Source organism: Pecten maximus, chromosome 18 (assembly GCF_902652985.1).
Source record: "Pecten maximus chromosome 18, xPecMax1.1, whole genome shotgun sequence".
Lineage (NCBI taxonomy): Eukaryota > Metazoa > Mollusca > Bivalvia > Pectinida > Pectinidae > Pecten > Pecten maximus.
The window spans coordinates 13,100,090-13,106,300 of NC_047032.1; positions in this window are offsets into that span (position 1 = coordinate 13,100,090).

Here is a 6,211-nt window from a genome sequence, read left to right on the forward strand (position 1 = left end):
ATTAATTTTTCTTTCGACTTGTTTAGTTACCCTCGTTGCTTAGGTGTCAACGCTTTAGTATGCCTGATTTAGGGCGGGTTGAGGATATATCAGAAAAGGAATAATAATGTCGTTTATAAATGGACCATATTTCATGTTTAAAGTGTTGTTTCGTGGCTATGACATTGACCAACCGACAAAGAATTATTTCCTTCCGGTGTTACCACCAACCAGTTGAAACATTCCAAGGCCTGTGAACTGATCATCTCCAGAAAATCATATTTTAGCTCTTGGCTGATTAGGCAGGAAATAACTGTATACTGGGCACATAGTCACGAAAGCTACAAAATAGTAGAACACATTTCTATCAAATGTGTATGAGCGAAGTGTATTCAATAGAGGACAATCTGACAAAGGGGCAGTGATAAGGAAATAACAAGCACCGATCAGGTAAAGCTTCATATCCATAGGGATAATGAGAATCAGTGTATCTCGTCACTGGCTCATAATCGCAGCAATAGCAGTGCCATAGTCTCTGTTAATCTACATTTCTTGAAAATCTGTATCCAACAATCCGAAAATAGATATCATTGAACGTAAAAAGTAAATATCACCATTAGTAACAAAGAACAAATCAACTTACTTGATGTACACAAGTACATATGCAACTTTAATTAATATCAACATTGTGTTTCATAAGTGTTCCAAATGCTTTTGAAAAGTTGCAAATATCCGCAAAGTAATGAGTATGTGTATGGAATGTCAGCCAAGGACATGCCGCTACAACATTATTCATGATCAGAAAGCACTATTTAATATTTACTTTCGTGTTCCTGTAACATAGTCTCCTGTACTTTTACCCCGCTCTCCATACAAACTGACCTAGTATTTGATTTGGCCTATATTTCGTGTGAAAAAGCGTCAACGATCGGCTGTGTCCATTATGTCATGGCGTATACGGGGTCACCGAAGCGGATGTCTATAGAAAAGACTGGCCTTCAGGACAGGTGGCATGCATTTAAATAGTGATTGTCAAATGTACTCTACCCTCGTGATGTCGCGTTAGTACATCAATACCCTACACAGATAAATGTGTTTGTATATCCCACGATTGGTATGACGAAACGACGAGGATAAGTTGTTTCGTGTTTTGGTTGTATAACTAAATACCGTCTTAACGCACTTTATCATTTGAAATACTGAGTTTTTATCGATATCAAGCATACTTACATTTGTACATCACTTTTAATGACAGCTAAAAGATGTAATTATATTCGAACCTTCTTTCTTATTTAAGAAATAATCAACTTTGAATCGTGTATTGTTCTACCATGTACTGTTTAGTTCTGAGATCGACCTCTTTCTAAATAGAAAAACATTAGAGAAACCCCGAGAAAACCTTGTAATTTATTTCTTGAGTATTGCATTATTTGCTGATGAAATATACAGGCAATGCAGTACTACGATCAAGAGCATCTATCATATGGCATTGATTTTGAAAATTTAAAAAAAAAATAATAAAAAAAAAGATAAAAAGGGGACCTCCGTAGGATTCGAACTCGCGTCGTGATAAAAATTCATTGAAAGACTAACCCATTAGCCCTCTCGGCTATAGTATCCTTTTATGAAACGGGTGAATATTAGATATATAAAATTGTAACAGCCGTACAGTGTATTGTTAGCACGAGCGTGTATTATTGGCACGAGCGTGGGTTATTGGAAAATAATACATGGTTTTAAACCAATCAAAACTGGCATTGCATAGCAAACATGGTAGAATAACATGTATATTGTACGATGTATATTGTATATTGCGTGTTGTATACACTTTTACGAATTGTCAATAAATACCATTGCTTAGTAGTTTTGGTTTGTGTTGTATATGAAACTTACTAGCTGTGTAAACGTTAAAAATGAAATTCACTAAATATAAAATAAGATAATTTGTATAGAAAACGCGAAATTTGGCATACGCTAAAAAAACCGATATACGGTATATGGCTCATAATCACGGCACTAACACTACGTCATAATTTCTGTTAATCTGCATTTCTTGAATACCTGTATCCAATAGTCGACGCCAATTAGGAAATAAAACGAAACCTGAAATATGCTGTGGCATGAAAAACACCTGAGGGGGAACGGAACAGAGAGACGGTTATCATTATACATATTACCAGACAATGCATGAGTGTTTAAAGTCAAGGTACTGAAGATAAATAGAGGTTACACAACGAGTGGTTGTTGGATATAGAATTTATTTCACACGAGTAAGTTATTTTTTAAAAGTTACAAAAGACACGAGCTTTAGCGAGTGTTTTTTGCAACTTTTAAAAAATAACTTACGGGTGTGAAATAAATTCCATATCCAACAATTTCGAGTCGTGTGACCTGTTTCTACCACAATAATATCGGCTTGAATCAAAGGGAAACGTGGCCAAGTATAATTTCGCGTATGCAAATAAAGTGTACCGGTGACGTCCGGGACCCGGTGATGTGACGTCATTAGATTATTGATGACGTCAAGAACAATTGCAGCTTGGGTCAAAGTTCACCGTGTTAGCCAATCAAAATGCGTACAGAGTTTATACCGCGTGTGGTATAAACAGATTGTTAATCAACAGCTGTAATGATTAACTGATGGTCCGAGAGTTGAATAACACAGGGTATTGTGGTAGAAAACTATGTAATTAGCACGCAAATCATTTGGACAGCGATATTAAAAAGTCCTTGCACTAGATCCATCGATACGTTGGAGCCTATCGTGGCATCACATATTGGATATATCCGACTGGACAATAGATATAAAGCGAATTCTAATAGGATATTAATCATGTTAACAGTATGCCAGTTCATCAAAATGAGAACTGTGAGAACTGTGGTTATGACAACGGAAAATGACTTACCATTGTATTCGGTAAAACTAGCGACATGCCAATGTTCATGATAACGTCGCCGTCTAGTATTCTTCAAATCATTAATTGAATCTGCCTTACTCCTAGAGGGTGTGATAGAAAAATCTCCAACTGATATTCTCGGTTGTCTGACCTGAGGCTCTGCCAAGGGCTAGACAAGATTTCTCTGACATATATTCCAGGTGGGGGAATGGTTATATTTTGCAGGGCCCTGATGTTCGAATATTAAAAGCAATATTGCGATGCAATGCCATGCTAACTTGACGTGATTGAATTGCGGCGTGACGTCATTGTATTGTCATACCTGGTGGTTGAGAGAGACATCACACCCTAGGAGTGACATAGAAATATTTCTTGGCCAGGTATAATGGGAGACAAATTTATGAATGATGTGAGAATAATAGTACATTGCCTAGACCTGACGCATTTTTAACGTTATATACTGTAATATTATTTCTCTCTTTTTTTCTGAGGTATTACTGTAGCTATAGGATTATAAATGTGGTTGAAATTGTTTATTTATTATCATTTTTTCAGTGCGCCTTATGTTACATATATTTCTCTCTTATTTTACGAATGTAACACATCTTATATTTGTCTATATGCATCTGCGATATATCAAAATACCTCTGTCTTTAATGTAATTAATTCTGTAATTGGCCCCTCTGGTCTGTTGAAGTAAATAAACAATAAATAACAATAAATATTGAATGATCAGGGAGGTTGGAATGCAAATTCTCTCATATTATCATATTTCACTTCCGATAGTTTCATTTCGCCCAAATGTATCATACCACAAAATACACTAAATAGCAGTCACTAATGGAATGTTAAGTGAGGAAAACTTGACCAGACATTTCGATAATGTGTCTAACGTTTAGACTCGTAATTAGTAATATAGGTAAAGAAAATGATACAGTACAGATATAATGTTGAATAGAGAGATGACATCACAACACACATTGCACTTTATAGAGACGAATTACTTAGTAATACAACATAATTGATCACAGCACTGAGACCTGATAATATATTAGCAGTCTGTGTATTTGGACATACATTAGTGTGAATATCAGATTCACATTCTGTAAAAATTATTATCAAATAGTTCCTTTGTATATCATTACAATTGAGGGATGTCATTTTTACCGATTGAAAGTGTGCTTTACTCCCCAGGAATGGTCAAAATTCACATAGACTCTAATAAATTGCCATGTCCCTCAGGCGAATTATGGTGTATGGTTAAAGGAAAAACACAACGTGTTAATAAGAAAGAGGGTGTGGATATAATTACATTTGTGTAAGCCTGGATCATGTTCAGAGACTGAAGCTTGTTTGTTGCAAAAAGATGACTCGCAAATTAAAGACAACAAAAAATATATTGTTGTTAAAAGGTCATTTATTGAATGACTGATGAACTCTTGCGAGTCCACAATATATCATTATTCAACATGAATAATGTTTGATGTTATGGAAAAAACAGTGTATTTACTGAATATAATGATGTAGCAACAAAGATGGGGTACAAATGATAGCTGGCTCTAGAATAAACATAAAGGGTGGGATAAAAAGGGGTGGGTTTTACAAACATAAATGTCCACATCATGTGAATGGCTGAAAAACACGTGGAGACGCACGGAAATATATGACTAATGTAAGATGGCGATGCATGGCCAGAATCTCCGCTGGGCAGTGAGCAACGCGGATTGGTCCATTGAATACACGCCCTATATGATTGGTCAATCGGGGCTAACACGGCAAGGGTCATGCTGACCCCCATGCACTGATCACGCATGATGACTCCCTAAGGGATAAGGCATTAATGTCCAGAACACGTAATAGCCAAAATAGCCACAGCTGGTCAGCAACTGGGAGATGACCACGGACTGGAAATAATAACCTCTTAATCTCATAATCTAGAGCCAGCCTCATATTAATTAACCATACATATAAAGATACACACAATAGTATCAGAACAATTAAAATGTTAAAAGTAACAAAGGGGGAAAAACCCATCTTACACAAATGTATTTATTTCCATGAAATACATTATATTTGTGTAAGCCTGGATCATGTTCAGAGACTGAAGCTTGTTTGTTGCAAAAAGATGACTCGCAAATTAAAGACAACAAAAATTATATTGTTGTTAAAAGGTTATTTATTGAATGAGTGATGAACTCTTGCGAGTCCACAATATATCATTATTCAACATGAATAATGTTTGATGTTATGGAAAAAACACAGTGTATTTATTGAATATAATGATGTAGCAACAAAGATGGGAATACAAATGATGGCACCGATGATGAGCATTAGATACATGCAATGGACTGTACATACAGTACATGTAGATCAATGTTCATCATCACCAATAAAAGTGATGTACAAATGTATGTATGCTTGATATCGATAAATACACAATATTTCGGGAATTATATAGGGCGTTGTTATAAAACCAAAAACACACTACAACTTATCCTCGTCGTTTCGTAATATAAGTCGTGGGATATACAAACATATATATCTGTGTAGGGTATTGATGTACTAACGCGACATCACGAGGGTAGAGGACATTTGACAATCACTATTTAGATGCATGCCACCTGTCCTGAAGGCCAGTCTTTTCTATAGACCTCCGCTTCTGTGACCTCCTATACGCCATGACATAATGAACACAGCCGATCGTTGACGCTTTTTCACACGAAATATCGGCCAAATCAAATACTAGGTCAGTTTGTATGGAGAGCGGGGTAAAAATACAGGAGACTATGCTACAGGAACACGAAAGTAAATATTAAATAGTGCTTTCTGATAATGAATAGTGTTGTAGCGGCATGTCCCTGGCTGACATTCCATACACATATTCATTACGTTGCTGATATTTACAACTTTTCAAAAGCACTTGCAACACTTATGAAACAAAATGTTGATATTAAATACAGTTGCATATGTATTTGTGTACATCAAGTAAGTTGATTTGTTCTTTGTTACTAATGGTGATTTTTATTTTTTACGTTCAATGATATCTATTTTCGGATTGTTGGATACAGATTTTCAAGAAATGCAGATTAACAGAGACTATGGCAGTGCTATTGCGGCGATTATGAGCCAGTGACGAGATACCCTGTTTCTCATTATCCCTATGAATATGAAGTTTTACATGATCGGTGCTTGTTATTACATTATCACTGCCCCTGTTCTCATTTTGATCACGTTACATTACTCGGATATCACCCTTATCAGATGTTAACCCTTGAGGAATATCAGGGCCCAGTTATTCCAATATGAGTAGCTTGATCACTGGATTAGTGAAAATG